The sequence below is a fragment of the Phascolarctos cinereus genome, unplaced genomic scaffold, assembly GCF_003287225.1.
Source record: "Phascolarctos cinereus isolate Bilbo 61053 unplaced genomic scaffold, phaCin_HiC Scaffold_726;HRSCAF=1367, whole genome shotgun sequence".
Taxonomy (NCBI): domain Eukaryota; kingdom Metazoa; phylum Chordata; class Mammalia; order Diprotodontia; family Phascolarctidae; genus Phascolarctos; species Phascolarctos cinereus.
In genome coordinates this window covers 110,042,513-110,064,652 of record NW_027556098.1, presented here as the reverse complement: position 1 = coordinate 110,064,652, position 22,140 = coordinate 110,042,513, and positions in this window count along the sequence as shown.

Below are 22,140 nucleotides of genomic sequence, written 5' to 3'. Positions count from 1 at the left end.
ACCATCTACTCCGCCCAGACAAAGTTCGAAGGCTAGTTGAGCTATACTAAGTGAATATTTCACTGCCTAATATCATTAAGGCAGTCAAAGCCAGTCTCCTTATTTCCCACCTAAACTGGTGGCATTACATTTTTCAGGCACTTTAATGACACCAATTTATTCCTGTTTCTACTCCACCCTTATCCTTTGCTCCTCAGCTACATTTGGTTATAAATAATTGGGCTGAATTCAGCTGGTGAATGAGACCCCTGGATCTCATTACCAATTTCTTACTATTCAAACATCCCAAAAGGAATTTTATGAGTATCACCCCCTAAGTTTTAAATACCAGTCTAACCTTTTGTCCCCTTGACACATTGTCCCAAGACGGTTTGGCAGTGAAGACATTTTAGTTGCCATAGGATATTTCATAATTTTAAATATTTTATAACAAATTAAATGTTAATTGTATGCTGTCTGGGGAAGAAAATCACTGTAGTATTTAATTAACATTTAATTTATTAGTCATCAAATATTTAAGTACTCCTATCTGAGGGACTTTTCCCCTTGGTTACTTGCAAGTTAGTAACAAGTTGCAATAAATTTTTCCATTTCTTCGTATGTCCCTAGCTTCCTAGATCTCTTTCTAAATATGTCTGTCTGCCCATAGAGGCAGTCCCCAATTTATAAGCAAAGTGTATTTCAAAAGTTTAATTTTAAGCCAGTTTTTTTAAACTTAGACGTAATGCCCTAAAGAAACAATATTACAACTAGTTGTGTGTCTTTAGGAATGTCAGCTGACTGTTCTGAAACCCGGTTTCTTCATCTCAAAAATGATGAGGTTGGGTTAGATAAATGTTTCTCAAGGAGGTTTGCTACACATGCTGTAAAATTTTAGATGTAAAATTAAATTGCAGATAAAAATATAAATACTATTATTTAACGTATTTACTCACCCCGATTATATGGCAAGGTAAATTGAGAATTTACAAAATAACTCATTGTTCAGTCATGCCCGAATCTTTATGACTCCATCTGGGGTTTTCTTGGCGAAGATACAGGAGTGGTTAACCATTTCCTTTTCCAGCTCACTTTACAGATGAGGAAACTGAGGCAAACAGGGTTAAGTGACTTGTGCAGGGTCACACAGCTAAGTAAGTGTCTAAGGCTGGATTTCATCTCAGATCTTCCCGACTCCAGGCTGGGTGCTCTATCCACTGTGCCACCTATGGCTTGTGTATTACACAGAGGTACTAACCTCAAGACATCAGACCTTGAATGTGTTAAAAAGCGATAAAATGGCTACTCTTACTGAAGGAAGCCTGAGAAGGTGCAAGCGTGCGGGGGTTCTGACTCCTCGGATTAAATGTGCACTGTGCCATGAGTATGGCATGGGTTATGATCAAAGTTCAAAAATCACTGGACTCTATTATGGTTCTCTTCCCTCTCCAGTATTCAGAGAAGCTATAGCCAAATAGGATAAGGTTCCCAGAAGATTCTCCAAAAGCCCATTTAACTCAATGTATCTGAAATAATGGACATTAAAAATTTTAAAGCAGAAAGCAAGTGTAAGGGTGGGACTGAAATCATCCCATTTGACTCTGATGCCTTGACTGTGAGAACACTTTTTGATTAAATAGAAAAAAAATCAGAACAGAATGTGAATAAGACCTACACACTCTCCTTTAATCAAACAAAGCATTGTAAGAGAGACTTTTTAATCACTTGTATAGAGGGTGATGATCTCTCAGAACAGGGGAAGGAAGAAAGTCTGGGTGTCTGAAGTCAAGGGATTGGAGCAGGTGTAAAGCAAAGGGAGAACTGAGCTGTGGCAGGGAAGGGAAGTTATGAGGAGGGCTTGGCTCCACAGGCCTCTGGAGCAGAAGACTCAAGAAAGGGTTGGCTCTCTCCACATCTTCTCTTCTGATTTTATCTTCTGTGTTTATCCACAGATACCATAATACAATCTACTGTTTTATTACACAAATTGTTCCTATCAACTGAATTTTGCCTCAACCATGAAAAGGTCAGGGGGGAGGAAAAAATACACACACATAAACATGTGTGTATATACACATGTATACATATATGTACCGCATATACTTATATATGTGTGTATGTATGTGTATATATACATATACATATAAGTGTGTGTGTATATATGTATATATATATACACATACACACACACACACACACACACACACACACACACACACACACACATATATATATATAGTTAGTTTGTGAGGTAAGTTCCCCCCCCCTTTGGGGTTTAGGGCAATTGTGACTCAACTCAGAACTTTTAATCCAAAATAATCTCTTTAAAGATGAAAAAAATTGAACAAAGTGAATCTTAGGGGGTGTTATATTGACTGTTAGGCTTAAAATGAACTAATTATGTTAATGGGAGTTATAAAAGACATAAAGTTACAAATGTACCTGGCAGTATTTCAAATATAGATGTTATTTTCCCGACAGGAACTCCTGGGACTATGTAGCCTCCAGAATTTCAAGCTGAGACTTATTTGTTTTAAAGCCACCTGCAGCTCTACTTTTTGCTCTCACTACAATGAAGATGACTGATATTGAATTAGCTTCTGTTGCAGGAAGAAGGAAGCACAGAGCATTAATCAAAGAAATAAGGTCTAGTAAGGAATGGTTGAAAATAGTGTCTTACTACCATGGTCCCACAGAGACCCTCTGCCCCATCACCAACCATAAACTTGCCCATTGTGCGATGCCGCTGTCATTCAGAGTCAGAATAAGAGTCCTAATATTTGTAGCTGGAAGGGACCTTAGAGAAGGGACCAAGATCACCTTAGAGATCACTTATTTTATAGATAAGGAAATTGAAACCTAGAGAGGTGAAAGGAGTTGCCCAGGGTCACACAGAGTAAGTAGCAGAACCAAGTCCTTTGATGCCTCTTGAAAGAGGCTGGGGGTGGGGAACTTTCTCCTGGCTTTCCCATTCCCAATCCAGTCATGACCTTGTGGACACAGATAAAATTTTTCTTTCTGATTGGATGCTAAATCTGTGAAGGCTGAAGGAATAATGGGATGGGTGGGCATTAAAACTTCTTTAACAGCTCTTTTTGATCAAGTGCCTTGTTCCCAAATCGTTCTCACCCATAGCCCTATTTTTTTCAGTCAATCAATGAATTAAAAAGCATTAATTAGGTGCATACTCTGTGCCATTCATTGTGCAAGGCCTGAGGTTGAAAGACAAAAATGAAACAGTCTTTGCCCTCAGGGAGCTTACATTCTATCAGAGAGACAACATGTACATAAGTCCATAAGATATAAGGGGTGTTTGTGTGTATGGGGGGGACACTAGCAGCAGGGGAGATCAAGAAAGACTTCATGTAGAAAGTGATCATTTGACCAGAATTTTGAAGGAAACACAGGTTTCTAGGAGGTGAGGATGAGGTGTGAGTGAATTTCCAGGCATCTGGTACAGGCATTGCAAAGGTGTAGAGAGAGGAGATGGAGTGTTATACGTAAGGAACAGCAAGAAGTCTGTAGAGTAGGGGAAGTGGAGTAAGGTATAATAAAGTCATTAATAAAGTAAGATATAATAAATAAAGTGATTAGTTAAAGTAATTAAGGCATAATAAAAGTAGGTTGGGACCAAGGCATTAAGATTTAAACAGAGGAACTTATGTATATTCCTAGAGGTAACAGGGAGCTATTGGAGTTTATTGAGGAGAGTCACATGATTAGCCCTGCACTGAAAATCATGTTGGCAGCTGTGTGGAGGATGATTAGAGAGAAGCCAAAAGACTAACTAGGAGGCCATCGCAAATGTCCTGACAGGAAGGGATGAAGGCTTGAACCAGGGTGGTCACTGTGTGAGTTGAGAGAAGGGGAAATGTTGTACGTGTAGAAAAGACAAAATCTGGTGATCAGTTGGAGACGTGGGATGTGAGAGAGTGAAGATCTGAGGATAATGCCGAGTTTGTAAAATGGGGCGACTGGAAGGACGGTGTCGCTTTTGAAAGAGAGATTTCCAGGAGTGGGTTAGGGGGAAAGAATATGATCCCTTTTCCTGAGGCATGGACTTGTTGGGGGTCCCTCCTATTCCTTGTGGCTCCATTCCCTTCTCTCAAAGTTGAAGAAGCTGAACTTGCAGACTCAGTGCATGATGACCTGGGCCTGGTAAAGTCCCTCACTGCTCCTTCTGCCTCCAAGAACAATTCTCCGTGAATGAAAGAACAAAGAAAAACCCAAGACAGATAGTTCCTGATTTTCTCCTTCATGCACAGAGGATCATTTCTACTACTCAAAATAGTTTTGTTCCAGAGCTTCAGTTTAATTTAATAAACATTTATTGAACACTTACTGTGTACAGAGCACTATACCCAAATGTTAGATTTGCAAGGCTTAGATTAGATAGGATTCTTGCCTTCTAAAAACCCTGAAGTTTAGAAGCTAGTAAAAGGAGTGCTTTCTTTTTTTTTCTTTTGAGTTTATTGATGTTCTTTTTTTCCCCTCCCACTTAATAGTATTTTCCAATTATGTGTAAAGATAGTTTTCAACATTCTTTTTAATAAGATTTTGAGTTCCAAATTTTTTCCCTCCCTCTCTCCCCTTTCCCCTCCCCAAGACAGCAAGCAATTTGATATAGACTGTACATGTACAATTATCTTAAACATATTTCTATGTTAGTCATGTTGTGAAAGAAGAACCAGAGCAAAATGGAAAAACCACGAGAAAGGAAAAACAAAAAGAGGAAATAGTATGCTTTGATCCTCATTTATACTCCATAATTCTTTCTCTGGATGTGGATAGCATTTTCTATCATGAGTCTTTTAGAATTGTCTTGGATCATTGCATTATTGATAAGAGCTAAGTCTATCAAAGTTGATCATGGCACAGTGTTGCTGTTTACTGTGTACAGTGTTCTTCTGGTTCTGCTCATTTCACTCAGCATCAGTTCATATAAGTCTTTCCAGGTTTATCTGAAGTCCACCTGTTCATCATTCCTTATAGCACAATAGTCATTACGTTCATATACCACAACTTGTTCAGCCCTCCCCCCCAAATAAATGCTTTCTAACCTATGAGTGTCTCATTAGGATTTCCCCTTAATTATATTTCCATTTCTCTGATAATTTAGGGTATGTGGAGGCTTTGTGGGCTCAAGGAACAGGCTCCTGGCCCCTTCCTTGTTATATTTCTCATCCCCAAGGATTGATTGGGGATAGTGCTCCAAAGATCCTAACAGACCTAAACCTTGAACTAAGTAGTTATTCCATATATTGACTGGCTTGTTCCTATTGTACCCCAAGGCAAACTTTTCTGAGGGTTGTATGCTTAACAAGCCTTGTCTGATCGAGTCTAGATAAGGAGACAAAAAAGAGCACACACATTAGAGTTTGCAGCTTCTCTCTTCGAGTTCATGATTTCAGATTACTTGTAGGTTGTCCTGCCTTTTCTGAACTTTGATCCTAAAATCGTAGAGTCATGAATCTTAAAACTGGAAGGGGCCTTGAAGGCCCATTAGCCTAATTGTCTTCCAAAGCCTCATTCCTCTTTCTAACATCACTGACAAGTGATCATGCAACCTCTGCTTGAAGCCTTCAGGGAGAGTAACTTTTCTGGAGATGCTGGGAATATGAAGACAAAATAATGGTACAGTTCTTGCTCGCAAGAAGATTATATTCTATTAGGGGAGACTTATGTACATATATAAGTATATAGAGAAAAGATAAAAGATGGAACAATTATGAGATAGTGAAATTCAAAGTAGCATTGGCAGGAAAGGGTCAGGAAAGGCTTCATGTAGAAAGTGATGCTTGAAGGAAGTGAGGTATTCTATGAGGAACAGGTGAGGAGGGAATGAATCATTAGGAATGGGCAGTGGAAAGACCTGGAGGTAGAAGATGCATTTAACAACACATACTTTCTGTTGATTTTTCCTCTGGGTTCACCCACCTCTGATCCCCAGGGTTCAGAGACTTCCCCCAGGAGGTTTTTTTTTTTCCCTAGACTTCAGGTTTCATAATAAGACAAGAACACCTGTCATATATAATTCAGAAAAGCAAACAATTTTCACTCCATACTCCTTTAATAAACAGGGCAGAATCAGGTCACACTGTGAAAGGAATGGTTGTACCACTAACAGAGACAGGGAAATTATGGGGATATGTAGGCATTTATGAAGAAGATGATGAATTCTGTTTTAGACATCACAAGTTTGAAGTGAGAGATAGAAATTTTAAGTAGAAATGACTACATGGTAGAGGAGATATGGGAACAGAGAAGTTAGAGCTACAAATTTAAATTTGGGCATCATCTATAGAGAGGTAGTTGGTTGGCACTGAGGTAATAGGCAGAAGTATCTAAGGGAGAGAAGGTATAGAGAGAAATACACAAAATTTTGTGTTAAACCTTGTGGAACACTGATATTTATGGTTTGGGAAGGGATAAGCAGCCAGTGAAGGAGCCAGAGAAGTAGTGGTCAGAGAGGTAGGAGGGAATCAAGAGGCTCCGTCAGCTTCCCTGCTACCTTCTCTGTCTTCAGTCAGTTCTGATCACAGAAGTAGAATCATTTTTGCCCCCCAAGAGTTGTTTGGATCCCATCATTCTCTGTCTTGGTAACCTATGCTAGGTCCCAGTTTCTGTGTGCATCCTTCTATGGATTCTTGATTTTTGTCTGTGTGAGATTCCCTCCAATAATGTGAACTGTATTCCCTTCATGCCTTCTCAGCCTGTGAGATTCTTTTTAAAACAGATTTTTCTCCTTCCTAGAGAGCCATTCTACCTAACAGAATATTTTAAAGTAACAAAACAAAAAAAGAGGAAGAAGAGGAAAAAAATCAGCGAAAATGATCAGTACTTTGAAAAAGTCTGAAAATGTATGGTATGTTTCACTCCTTTGGACCTCCCACCTCTACAAAGGAGTGGGGGAAGATATTTTCTCCCAATTCATCTTTGGGGAAATGCTTATTCTTTGTAATTCTGAAGCTTATCCTGTGAGGTTCTTTTCCATGTTTTTCCATAAATTCTCCTTATAGGATCTACCAAATATGTTAGAAGCAATCCTTCAATTCTTTGAGATACTTTCAATAAGGTGGGACTACTGTTTGGGCTGTTCATCTGTTGTGTCTTGTTTTATGTTTCTTTCCTTGTCATATGCATCCTTGATAATATCTTTTATTTTATTTTGTCTATCTTTCTTTCTTCCTCCTCCCTCTCTCCCTCCTTCCCTCCCTTCTTTCTTTCTTTCTTTCTTTCTTTCTTTCTTTCTTTCTTTCTTTCTTTCTTTCTTTCTTTCTCTCTTTCTTTCTTTCTTTCTTTCTCTCTTCTCTCTCTCTCTCCCTCTCTCTCTTTCTCTCTCTTCTCTCCTTTCTCTTCCTTCCTCTCTCTCTCTCTCTCTTTCTTTCTTTCTTTCTTTCTTTCTTTCTTTCTTTCTTTCTTTCTCTCTCTTTCTCTTTTCCTCTCTTCCTCTCTCTCTCTCTCTCTCTCTCTCTCTCTCTCTCTCTCTTTCTCTCTCCTTCCTTCCTTCCTTCCTTCCTTCCTTCCTTCCTTCCTTCCTTCCTTCCTTCCTTCCTTCCTTCCTTCCTTCCTTCCTCCCATTCCCTCCATTTAGGGACTTGACCTGTGATTTCATTAATACAAAGAGTTCCCAGTGGGGACGTTCTCTCTATAAGTTGGCCCTTTTTCTGTGGCCTTGGAGAGTTGCCTATAACACTGAAAGGTTTAATAACTTACCGAGGGCCACAAAACCAGTATATGTCAGAAGTGGGTTTTGAATCCAGGTCTTTCTGGCTATAAAGCTGGCTCTTTATTCACTATGCTAAGCTGCCTGTTAAATATGTGTGTATGTATATGTATACATGTGTATGTATACACTATATATGTCTATATTCCAGAAGGTATATTAACATTAATAAACAGGTTTTGAGCTTAACTGTGATTGATAGATGCCTTCATTCATGAGCACAGATAGCCGTCAGTAAGCATCAATTTCTTCTTCTGTTCCCTTGCCCCCTCTACAAATAGCCACCTTGTTATTTAGAGCTTGATGTTTTCCAATTAGGCCAGGGATGGAGTTGTGTAGGGAGGAGCTGTGGACATGCCCTGGGGAACACTGATGGCTGCACTTGAGCATAGAATGTGCTGAGGTGTTGTTGTTCAAAACTGGCAGGTTCTTCCTTTTAATTCCCTAGGGCCTGGCTTGATGGTACTGGGGAGATCAGGCACTGAATCATCTGCTTGTCATTCTGCTGCTGGGGATGCTTTGGCCTAAGACTAGCCCTCTACACAGGCCTCATTCTCCTGCCTCCTGGGTGTGAGCTACAGCTTCTTTCTCTCTCTTACTCTTGCTCTTTATCACCTACATGTCTATTAGCAGATTAGTGATACTGGGACATCACCCCTTTATATGAGGGGTTCCCAAACTGAAGTGTATATACTCTCAGTGGGTACAATAAGCATATTAAAGGGGTACGTGGAATATTTTATAAATATCCATATTATCCCATTGAAATAAATAAATCTTGATTTTATTTCTCATACACACATGCATAGTAAACTCTAGAATTTATTTCTTTTTATATTGAGTATGGAGCAGTGAACAGAGTGATGGACTGAGAGTCAGAAAGATTGGAGTTGCTGCCTCAAACATTTACCATCTGTGTGACCCTGGGCAAATCACTGAACCTCTCTCACCCTCAGTTTCCTCATCTATAAAATGGGGATGATAATAGGATGTTTAGTATAGTAACAACAGTAGTAACAACTCCTTGGGCTGTTGTGAGGATTAAATAAGATAATGTATGTGAAACACATTCCAAACTTTAAAGTATTATATAAGGCTAATTGTTTATCTTTTTGTGCCTCAGTTTCTTCATTTGTAAAATGAGGGGGTTGGCTTTTATGGCCTCTAAGCTCTTTTCCAACTCTAGATTCTATGAATAGGAGCTGCAGGCAGACAGGTTTTCTGAAAGCCAAAGGGGATGGGAGCTGAAAAAGGTTGGGAAGTCCTGATGTGATTCCTCATGCTTTATGCTGGAGACTCTGATTACTGTCTTCTTCATGCTTTCTAGGAACTTCTCTTGGTCTTGGATAAAACATGCATTCTGAAGCTCTGTGTCTTCCTTCTCTGACTTCATTGGGCCACCTTGTTAAGAAGGTGAACAACCTTCTGAAAACCATACACGTTGAGTTGCTAGATAAATAATAACTAGCATTTATACAGCGCTTTAAGGTTTGTAAAGCGCTTAACATATTCATTGGATCCTTACCACAACCTTGTGAGGTAGATACTACTATTATCCATATTTTATAGATGAGGAAACTAAAACCAGAAGAAATTAAGTGACTTGCCCAGAATGAGTGTCTGAGGCAGATTTGAATTCAGGTCTTCCTGATGCTCAGTCCTGTGCTCACTGCCCCATTCTAGTTCTCTTACTGCTCTTGAAGTACTTGAACTGACCTTAGTCAAATGTATGGAAGCTGTTCCTGTTTGTGTCCTAGAAGATATATAGATGTGTGTCTGGGTTGGCCACCAGGGTCCACAGATTGATCAGGAAGGTGGGGAAGTTTCTGGGCTGGACTGAGCCAAAAGTCCAGGTAACAGGACATGATGTAAAGAAAAGTAGATAGGACAGATAGGGGCTAGTTGGATTTTAGGGCGAAAATGGGTACAGAGAAAGGGAAGGATGCTGCTTAATGCCTCTCCCCTCATTGCCTGAGCCTCCACTGCTGCCTATTGGACACACAGATACGCCTCTGCGCTGCCTCTTGCCCGTATTTTCTCTCCCTCTCTACAGCAGTAATTGCTTCTGAGGGTTTTTAACCTGGAGTCTGTGAACTTGTTTTTTCAAAATATTCTGAAGACTTGCATTTAACTGTAATTGGTTTCCTTTGTAATCTTGTTTATTATTAAAGATATTATCCTGAGAAAGGGTCCATAGGCTTCACCCCATACTGCCGAAGAAGTCTATGACAAAAAGATCAAGAATGCTAGTTCTATAATTTGTTTAAGCCTTTTTCTCATGTGTAAGTTATTATTAATAATGTGGAGTCCACTGGTATCCTCAATTACCCTTTTCTGTTTATAATTTTGAGTTTTCTGAGTTCATGGTGTTCCATTTTTGATAGTTAAATAACATCTTTGGAAGAACAGAGATGGGGGATAAACACTAGACCTGTGATTTAATTGATACAGAGACTCCCCAGATGAGAAAATTCTCTGCCAATGCCAGGCTGATATTATTTCCTTAACATATAGTCATAGAGAGTTGCTTAGAATGCTGTGAAGTTAAATGACTTGTCCAAGGTCACTTAGCATGTATCAGAGTCAGGAAATGAACCCAATGTCTTTTTGTCTTGAAAGTCACCTCTCTATCTGCTATTGGAAGAATATTGGTGTGAAATAAATGGAAGAAAGGAAACAAATTTCTATTGAGAACTTATTATGTGCCAGGCACTGTGCTGAAAGCTTTACAAAAATCTCATTTAATCTTCACAACAATCCTTGGAGGTAGGTGCTGTTATTTTGCCCATTTTTACTTTTGAAGACACTGAGGCAGGCAGAGGTTAAATAGTATGCCAGAGTCACACAGTTAGGAAGTGTCTGAGGCAGGATTTGGACTCAGGGCTTCATGACTCCAGGCCCAACACTCTATTCACTGTGTCAACTAGCTGTTGACACACTGCGTCAACTAGACACAGATGAGCTTTTGTGGCATTGAATGACATGAGATTATTGAAAGCAGGGCACAATTTCTGGAATGTGATCCACTCCGATCTCCTCTGTTCAAGCCTGAGTCTAGCTCATTATCTTTCCGCCTAGTGAATCCAATATATACATATTTATAGACTAAGTAAAAGAGTTGTATGTATATGTTCACTTAACTGTCCCTATCCATTAGTACACTGAAGTTTCTGTCCCCTGGTTCTAATCGAGCAAAGCTGCTTTTCTTCCTTCCTTCCTTCCTTCCTTCCTTCCTTCCTTCCTTCCTTCCTTCCTTCCTTCCTTCCTTCCTTCCTTCCTTCCTTCCTTCCTTCCTTCTTCTTTCTTCTTCTTCCTTCTTCTTTCTTTCTTTCTTCTTTCTTTCTTTCTTTCTTTCTTTCTTTCTTTTCTTTCTTTCTTTCTTTCTTCTTTCTTCTTCCTTCCTTCCTTCCTTCCTTCCTTCCTTCCTTCCTTCCTTCCTTCCTTCCTTCCTTTCTTTCTTTCCTTCCTTCCTTCCTTCCTTCCTTCCTCCCTTCCTTCTTCCTTTCCTTCCTCCCTTCCTTCCTCTCTTCCTTCTTCCTTCCTTCCGCTCAAGCTGGAAGTCCAGTAGTTACTCATGAACTTGATCCCATTACTGATTGACATGAAAACTTTGATCTGCTCTGTTTCCTACACATTTTGCCTCTTCTTTAGCAACCTGTTTGTCCCCCTGCTCTAGGAGCCTTACCATATTGATGACAAGCTTCAAGTGAACATTCAACTGTCTTAGCCCCACTGCAGCTTAGAACTTCTAAGCTCAAGAGGTCCACTAGTCTCAGCTCCCTGGTAGCTGGGAATATAGGCAGGTACCACCATTTCTGGCATTGTTTCTCATGCTTGCTCAGACCTGCTTGCTACACTCAACTTGACATTTCCTCACTTGATATTTTCTTCATCCAAACACTTGTCCTTGCTGGTAAAGATGCTCAAAAATTTGTTGTTTAGTCATTTTTCAGTCATGGCTGACTCTTGATGACTCCATTTAGAGTTTTCTTGGCAAAGACACTAGAGTAGTTTGCCATTTCCTTCTCCAGCTCATTTTACAGATGAGGAAACTGAGGCAAACAGAATGAGATGATTTGCCTAGGGTCACACAGCTAGTAAGTGTCTGAGGCTAAATTTGAACTCAGGAAGAGGAGTCTTTCTGACTCCAGGCCTAGTACTCCTTTCTAGATATAACATTCTGTGAGTCTATGATTCTAAGGAGGGTGTAGATGGCCCAAGGGATCAAGCAAAATGAACAGCTATTATTAATAAAAGTTTCTGGCTCAGTTGGGAAGGACTAAGCCATATCTAGATGTTGGGACTCAGTAATAAGTCTCTCTGAAGTATCTCCAATTGGCTCATGTCCTTACTGCCTCCAATAAAGTAATTTCTGCCACATTTAGGAAGATTGACCCAATACTCCCCTGAGAAGGGGTACAAGAACAAAGGGAAGTCTACCTGCCTGAGTCTTCAAGCTGATGATGGAAAAGGCAAGGAGCTATACCAGCTTGAAGACTTAGTCCTTGCCAACTGAGCCAGAAACTTTTATTAATAATAGCTGTTCATTTTGCTTGATCCCTTGGGCCATCTACACCCTACTTAGAATCATAGACTCACAGAACGTTATATCTAGAAAGGATCTTGGAAACTGTGGGAGAATGGAAAGAATACTGGATTTGCAGTTGTAAGATCTGAATTTGAATCTCAGCTCTGCCATTTACTACTGATGTTACCTTGGACAAATTCCTTACCCTTTCTGGGCCTTAGTTTCTTCATTTGATAACAAGAAGCTTGTGCTGGGTGACCTCTAAGTTCCCTTACAGCTCTATATATATGTTCCTTGGCCAACACCCACATTTTATGCAGGAGGCACCTGGGATGCAGGCAAGTGAAGTGATTTAGATAGAGCTGGGATGTAAACCCACTCTTTCTTCTTTCTTATACTGTCTTCCACCCTAGTCTGCTTATTCCTTTTTTTTTTCCTTGTAACTATCCTTCTCCATCCCTATAGCCTGCATTCTGGTTATTTCTCATTAAAACCAAGCCACCTTGTCTCACCTGGGGAAACTGGAGAGAGGTATCCCTAGTGTGCCTACAGTCACTTAACATACCTATACACATACACCAGAAGAGAGCAAAAATTTAAGGGGAAGGTGGGGGGAGGGCAGCACCAGCTCCAAGGAACCACTATATTCTATATTCCCCATTATATTTTAAACTCCTTGAGGACAGAGACCATGCCTGACGTCCCGCAGTGCCTGGTATAATGGTCTATGACATCAAGCCATTCAGTAACTGCCATCGATTAAATGACTAGCCTGGAAGCATCTGTTTCTGATATACTATGTTTGGAATAAATATATTTCTTGGCCTTGCAAGACAATATCAATTACTCTGAAGTCTATAATAATTTTTGACCAGCATGCCTGTACCTTTTTATGACTGTATAGGGAATGGTTTTCAAGGTATATTTGGTCACACCCATCAAGGATATGTCATCAGTCCTCTCAGTGGGGATGTCCACACCTTGCAAAGGGGAGAGATCTTCAGGTCATTCTTATATTCTATTAAAACAAATAAAATGAAATTTGCCAGCTTGAACAAAAGCCAGTTTCATGGAATGTCAGAGGGAAATGGCATGTTTAAGTCATCTAGTCCAACCCCTCCATTTTACATGTGGGTAAACTGAAGCCCAGAAAGGTAAAGTGACATACCCAGGATCACATAGCTAATAAGTAGCACAGTCAAGATTGGAATACAGGTCTTTTGCCCTCAAATCAAGAACTCTTTCCCAGAGATGTAACTAGAAATCCTGTTACCTGGGGCAAATTCAGCTGGGGAGGTAGAGTCAATAGTTCAAGCAGACTTGAGTGGAGATGGCCTGACCAGGGGTGTGGTTTGTTCTGGGAAGGAGTAGCTTACCCCCTTCACAGCCTTTACTGGCCTGTGATCCTGTTTCCTTGCCTTCTTCTGGAACCTACCTCCCACTCACCACAGAGCAGTGGAATACTTTAGGGCAGAGGTATAGCATTCTCTAGTCTAGACCGCTGCAAAGAGGAAATGCTTCCTCCAATGTTAGTGCCTGAATAAAATCACGGCTGCCCCATCTTAGTTATAGCCCTGTTCTTCCACTGTATATACTATCTCTTTTCAAATTAGTTCCTGGTTTTTTTTTTTTGCTATCAAAATGACAGTTATTCTTTAAGAGGAAAATGCTTTGAGTTGTGTGTTCAATTTGATATTTTTTATTATGAATTTTGCAATCTTGTAAAAATCACAAATCTTGAAGACAGCATCTTCCATGACAAAATCAGATGGCACTAAACAACAGAAGCCATTTTTTTTGTAATTGATTTATGTTTTTATTCTGTATCAATATTAAAGGTCCATCCTTAGTTGCAAGGAGAATTGACAGGACAATGGGATCTCTTAAATCTGTGTAGCAGCATTTTGCTAATCCTTGGGATTCAGATCGACACTACCCTGGGTGTATTTTCTTAAACCCAACTTGAAGACACCTTTTCTATAACTGCCAATTCAGTGCAACAAACATTCATGAAGCACTCACTTTATAAAAAGTGTTGTTATGGGTGCTGGGGCTAAAAGGACAAAGTAGGCCTTGCATTCCCGTGGTGGTAGGATGCAGACGAGTTTTGTGTTTTGTTGTGGAGCCAAGGACGCTCTATGGTAGAAGATTCTCCAAGTTTGACCTTCCTGACTTTGTTGTTAATAAACTGTCAAGATAACATATTACCTTACCCATAACAGCTTAAAATATTCAAGATTTGACTGGTCAGGTTCCTTAATCAAAGAAAGATAGATTTGCATAAGTAAGATTACCCAATGGAATTTGTCTGTTGTTTGTTTATCAGTCATTGAGGTTCAAGGCTATGGTTGCTTTAATGCATTTTCCTTAGTTTAACTTGGTTATTTGAATAAGAAAACTTAGCTCTTCAGCTTCTGACCTTGGAATGACATTCAATCTACAGATTCTCACTCTAATACCGCCTCAATAATTCAAAATGCCTTTAATCTTACAAATTAACCGAATTTCTCCCACTGCCCTTGCCCTGGGCTCTGGATGGACTTTTATCAGTTAATGAAATTTGACTTGAAATTTTTAGTTTTATCATTTATGTTTAATTTCAAGCTTTCTCCTTCTTCATAACGAGATTTAAAGCCGCACAGTGAAGTATAGAGTTCCCTGAAAATCAGGCGACTTTTTAAAACAATGGATTGGACTCAAATCCTAAGCAATACAAAGAAATTATTCTATTACATATAGAGATATACTAAAGTGTGTTCCAAACTCAGGAAGAAAGTTTCCTCATCCAATTTCTGACCTTAACATAACTTCTCCTTCCTTATTCTTCCAAAAGTGTTCCCTTTTCTTTTTGATGTTTCTTTCTCTCTGAGTTGGTAATAATTCAATCCTGCCTCTCTCTCATTCAATGACCAGAACAAGGGTGGTGGTTATCAAAAGGCCTGGTGGGTTCAGATGTTCAGTCCAAATCCCTGAAAGAAAAATCTGAGCCTATTCTCTGCATGCCTGGAAATCAGACTCATTGGTTTTGAATGGAAATATTTGGAGGGATTCAAATGCTTGGATTTTTTTTTTCACCTGGAAATATACCTGGGTGTCCCATTTTACTTTGGAACCAGATCCTTTATTAATTGGACTAGATCACCTAGAGGAAAATCACTAATTCATTGGTTTGGACCCAATAGCCAACAAGGTTCTTTTCTGTCCTAAAATTCTGTCACTCATTTATTCATCTCTTTATACAACAAATATTTACTAAATACATATTCTGAAGAAATTGCGTTTCTCTTTTGGTGGGTGGAAATTACCTGTGTTATTTTAATGTGTTGAATGTATTGCAGAGGCAGCGTGGTATAGAGGTGAGAATAGTACTCAGATGACTGGGATGGCACTAAGAAATACTTGGCTACCTGACAGTGTGATGTTAGTTGGACAAATCACTAAATCCCCCTCATAGTTAAATTTGCTCATCTGTGAAATAAAGGTTAGGATAGATGATATCTAAGGTCCCTTCATGAGCTAAAATTTTATGAGTATGTGTATCTATCTGTCTGCCTGCCTTCTCTCAAGCCAAGCAAGAATGAATTTGAATTAATTATCTAATATACAGGGTATCCCCAAATTCTTAGTGCAGTTTTAACTTTTAGTAACATAAAACTGCACTAAGACTTTTGGGACACCAGATTCATTCTTCCTTCCTTCCTTCCTTCCTTCCTTCCTTCCTTCCTTCCTTCCTTCCTTCCTTCCTTCCTTCCTTCCTTCCTTCCTTCCTTCCTTCCTTCCTTCCTTCCTTCCTTTCCCATACAAACACACACATCTGTCTATCTATGCACATACATGTGTGTATACATACATGGCATCTGTCTATCTTAAAGTTTATGCAAATAATCTATACTATTCAAATTCAGTAAATGCTACATTTGGTAAGTGTCTACTATATGGACTGAGTAGACCTTGGTTGAAATACAATTTTAGATAAAAAAGTGGTCCCTGCCCTCATGGAACTTTTTGTTGTTCATCCTTCATTTTGAAGAGGACCAGTGACATCATGGAGTGATGTTTTGATTTGTGCATGAAATGGTTTTAAGTGAGGCAGAGCTTCAGAAGGTCATTAGCCTCACTCTCTCTTCCAGAGTCATCAAAGTCCAGTGGTAAGACAAAAAATCAAGATGCCCGGGGCTGTAGTCCATGACATTGGTGTCTTCAATGTCTGACCAAGCTGTAAGCACTCCACAGCGCCTGCTTCAGCTGCCTTCGTGGCCCCTGGAACAAATGATTCTCATCTGCCCATTCCTCCAGGGGAAGTCTTCACATGCTTGGAGTAGACATCTCCCTAACTCACTGGTAGGTCTGAGGCCCACTGGCTACCCTCAACCTGGTTTAGCTCATCTACTGAGACAGTTTTACCCAAGTGTGGCTGCTGTGCATGCTACAGCTTCTTGGAGCCACAGGTGAGAGTTGGGTGAAGGTGGACACCAAAGGTGGATCAGCAGCCCTACAAAGCAAGCCCTCACACCAGAGGTGCTGGGCCTCCCTGAACACCCCATACACCTCAAGGAACTTATAGTTTAATGGAGGACAAGACACATACACACAAAACTGTTATGCAAAGTAATACATCATAAATACAAATGAAAAAGAAAAGCAAAATTCAAAGTGAAATCTGATGTGAAGAAAGGTCGTTTTCCCTATTGTTTGGTCTTATCTCTCCAATTCTGTACTTATTATAAAGTTGATTTTTCTCAGGCCAAGGATGGGACTTTATTAAATGTAAACTTCTTTAGTTTATACCACTTTTTTTTTTACTAGCCTTCCAAGCTCCTTGAGACTCCCGATGCTGTCATCCAGTGCTTTAGCTATCCCTCCTGGTTTTGTGTCATATGAAAATTTGATAAGCAAGCCACCTAGGCTTTCATCTAAGTGATCGACAAAAATACCAAACAGTGCAGATCCATGGGGTAGCCCACTAGAGACCACCATTTACATTTGCATTTACTGATTAATGACCACATTGTGAAGAAGACTGGACATAGTTTTGTTTTTGTCTTTAATCCTGGTTTTAGTGATGAGAAAACTTAGGTTCAAAGAGGTTAGGGACTCTTTGAATGTTGTCATTCAACCGATTCTGAATTCACCTACCCCCATTTTTGTCTTTGAGCAGAGAGCTCTTCATCTCCATAAAGATACTATCAGAAAACATGTCAAACACTTTGCAGAAATGTACATAATCTCCTCTACATCATTTTCTTGATCAAGCAGCCTAGTGACCCTGTCAGAAAAAGAAATTCAGTTTGTTTGACCTGATCTCTTCTTGATAAAGCTATGGTTTCTTGCCTAAAGCTTTGCATAGCATCTGTAGTGATTAATAAGTCATATTAATAGTGTATAAGTTATATTAAGTAGTGAATAAGCTGTATTTTGAGTTTTTTGATGACTAATTTATTATCAATAACTTTAAATAATAATCATCATTGTTAATAATAATTAGTAATCTAAGACCTAGCAAATCATCCCTTTGGTAAAATGGTTTAGAATTTCTTTCAGGAAATGAAGTCAAGCTCACTGGCCTATAGTTTAAATGCCTCTCCCTCTTCCAGTTTTTTGAAAACTAGAGCCCTGGAACATAAAAGAATGATTTGTGAGCATTTAGAAAGGGAAATGGTCATGATGATGAGCTCTACGAGGAGCTTTGGAAAAGAGACCATAGCTCCATCAAGAAGAGGTCAGACCAGATTAACCTCATTTCCTTTTTTCATTAGGTTGCTAGAATGGGAGATCAGGGAAATGCTGCACAAATGTATTTCAGCAAAGTCCTTGTCAAAGCCTCATGCTATCTTTTGTCCAATTTTTAGTCCTGTGACTTCTCTCCAATTCTGTCTGATTTTTTTGAAGGTCACCAACAGTGGCTCAAAATTAGCTAATAACTAGCATTTATATAATGCTTCAAGTTTGCAAAGTATTATATATATATATATTATTATATATATATATATTATATATATATTTTATATATATATATATTATATATATGTGTGTGTGTGTGTGTGTGTGTGTGTGTGTGTGTGTGTGTGTGTGTGAGAAATTTCATTTGGCCCTCATTACTGATTTATGAGTAGCTATTATTATTATCACCATTTTACAGATGAAGAAATTGAGGCTGAGAGAGACAGATTAAGTCACTTAACCTGTCTGCCCCTGGTATACTGAGGAAGTGAGTTCACGATGTATGGATGAATATCATGGAATAACTTATAAGGGCATAATCTAGGTACAGAAATGACATGTTACCCATTTTCTGTAGGTATATCTGGCCTACATGTTGGGCACATGGGAGTAGAGAAAGCCAGGATGGCCTGGCTAGGTGACTTGGTCCTGAAAATGACTTAAAGTAACTCAAATTCAAGCTTAGTAAATATTATTAAGTGCCCACTCTGTGCAGAGTGGGCAGCTAGGTGGCATAGTGGTAGAATGCCTATGTGACCCTGGGCAAGTCACTTAACTCTGTTTGCTTCAGTTTCTTCATCTGTAAAATGAACTGGAGAAGGAAATGACAAACCATTCCAGTATCTTTGCCAAGAAAACCCCAAATGGGGTCACAAAGAGTCAGACATGACTGAAACCACTGAACAACAACATGTACAGAAAGGCCTGGTGAAGTGGTTAGAGAGATTGCAAGAAGGCCAGGTAATCAGCGTCACACAATTAAGTAAGTGTCCAAGGTGGGATTTGAACTCAGCTGTTCTTGACTTTACCCACTGTATGGCCTATCTGCCTCTGGTGAATCATGTTCCTCAGTTATATTAGCACTCTTGGATATGGCTAATAAGTACAACTAGGATTTTACCCTTTTATTTGTTATCTTGGGTTTCGACTTTCTATTAACCATTTTTGGCCTACTCAGCTTATTATAAAAGAAGTCAAATGTTTTCTTTCTCTAAATAGTTGTCCTTATTAGAGAAAACAGAAGTTGAGTAGTTTTGCCATCCTTCCACCGTCTGTTATTATTATTATTCTCTCTGTCCCAATAAGTTGTCTTGTCCCTTTTTCATTCTTTTGGTTGATCTCAATATAGCTTAACAAGCCCCCTTTTTTGGTGGGGGATGAAGACAGCTGGGGGCTCCAAAAATACCTTTTGTAAATGCCAATAGGGTAAGGGCCATGCTAACTGTAGTCCCATGGAAAAGATCACTGGATTTGGAGTTAGATGACATGACCTCAGGTCTCTGCTCTAAGATTCAATGGCTGTGTGACCTTGAACTTTGTTTTACCTGGTTTCCTCATCTGTAAATTGGGGATAATAATTCTTGCCCTGCATACTTTGCATTGTTGTGAAAATCAAATGAGATCATTTATGTAAAGTGCTACATAAATATCAACTATAAGTTGTGTTCTGCAACTAGAATCTTACTCCAGTGCTTCATCATCGCATAGAGGAGGCTCTCTGTTCTGGCAAAAGTGGACAGGTCCTAATAGGTTGGAAAGGCCTTGAGTGTGTCTGTGTGTGTGGGGGGTGGGGGTGGGAAGGGCCTGGGAATGGGTCCTCTGTCAGTTTGTTGTCTGACCACCAGCTGCACTAACTTTGTAGAGGCTCTTCACCAAAGCTTTGGCCATGTAGTGATGAATTCTGGGACCTTTGCAGTACAAAAAGCCCATCTCAATCTGCATTACAATGGTAGTAATAATTAGCAATTATATAGAGATTCACAATTTACAAAGCACTTTACATGTTATCTTATTTAATTTTCACGATAACCTGGGGAGAACAGGTGCTATTATCCTTATTTTTACAGATGAGGAAACAGTCTAGGAGAACTCTGTTAAGTGACTGCCAAAGGTCACACAAGTAGTGTCTGATGCAGGATTTGAACCCAGGTCTTCCTGACTCCATGCCTGGTGGTCTTACCTACTGAGCCATATAGCCGACTCTTATTATTGGAGATAGTGCCCAAACCGATGAAATAATAGGTTCTAAAGTATTATTGCTGTTATCCCCATCACCTTATAGAATGTTCAGTAAATTTATTTTTGGTGGTGGGAAGGTAGTGGAGGGATTCATATCTGTGATTTTATAGACGTGGGAAACTATTGGTATGGAAATTCCCTGTGTCTGTTGCAGATGAGCAACTGATTTGCAACTTACAATGTTAGAGAGACTTGGGCAGCTAGGTGGTGCAGTGTATAAAGTGTCAGATTCACCTTCCTCAGTTCAAATCTGGCCTCAGACACTTACTAGCTGTGTGACTCTGGGTGAGTCACTTAACTTTGTTTGCCTCAGTTCCTCACCAGTAAAATCATTCCATTATCTTTGCCAAGAAAACCCCAGATGGGGGTCATGAAGAGTCAGGGCTGAGCAAGTATTAGACAGGTGCCTGTGCATGGAGAGATTAAATGACTTGTCTCAGGGTCTCATATCTAGTATAAAATCAGAGGCAGTACTTAAACCTGGATCTTCTTGCCTCCTTGCAGACTCTCTAACCATTATCTTTCACGCCATACACAGTGGGCACTTGGTAATGTTTGCTGAACCTGAAATGAGGTCCTATTAAGCTTCTTTTCAGGACTAGGATTTTCTCAGTGCAATTGACATGTATAAATATAATTGCTACAGAAATATAAAATGTTATGTAATAACTGGGGAATAACGAATAATTTATCCTATTTGTTCTTAAGTCAGCTTTGGTTATTTTAATTGGCACTTTATTAAATATTTTAAACAATTCCCATAAAAAACATCCAGTTTTCTATTTTCAGGCACAATTGTTATTTATTCATGTATCAATATATTAATACAAACAAAAATATTTACAGTCCCATCCAGCATTACATAAAATTACCCATAAAGTATTTTTATGACTATATCTTTTTTGGTTTTGTATATAACCAATGTATGTTCAATGCACACACAAAAAAATCCAGCCTAGAAACCACATCATGGCTCTTACATTTTCATAGGATCTCCTAATTCCTCTTCTGTTAAATATGTGTTTACTTGTCTCCCCATTAGATTGTGAACTCCTTAAGGGCAGGAACTGTTTTTTGCTTCTTTTTGTAACCCTAGTGATAAATAGTAAATGGTTAATAAGTGCTTATTGCCTGACTTGTCAGTCCTTTCTGGCCTTTCTGTCCCAAAGGTGCTTAACATCTAGGTCAGCTATGCCTGTAGAAAGCTGGTAATGTGTAATTTCCTACCTGAGTTATACCCTTATAGGTGATTATTCCATGATTACTCATCCATATAAGGTGAATTCACTTTCTCAGTGCACCAGGAGTCAACAAGCATTTATTATAGGCTTATTCTATTAATATTAATAAATATTGTTATATTTATTATAAGCTTATTGTAGGCCAAACTTTGTGCTAAGTGCTAAGGATATAAATGCAAACAAAGAGAGATAGTCACTGCCTAGAGGAGCTTACATCCTAATAGAGGAAGGCGATGCCCAAACTGGAGCTGAAAAGGTTCTGGGGTGTTGCCACCTGCGTCATGGTGGTCAATGCCAGAGGATCAGAAGGAAAGGGAGAAGAGACCTCAGGACCTCCAGGACATGGGGCAGATGTCTTCTACCTTGGTGGCCATGTGTTTAAAGGGCAGTCCAGCTTAGGAGGCCCACTATTATGGAAATGCTGAAGGATTCAGGGATTCCTAAAGTGAGAATTTTTTTTTTTAATTAAGAGTTACATGTACTTGGTGCTTTCAAATGCTTTAAAATCAGGATTTTTAAATGGAATATAAGCTTCTTTTGAGGAGGGATTATTTCCAGCACCTAGCACAGTGTCTAGCTCAGGGTAGGTGCTTAATAAACACTGATTTGGGGTAGCTGATGGAGTAGTGGATAGAGTGCGGGGCTGGAGTTTCAATCTGTTCTCAGACAGTTATTAGCTGTGTGACTTTGGGCAAGTCACTTAACTG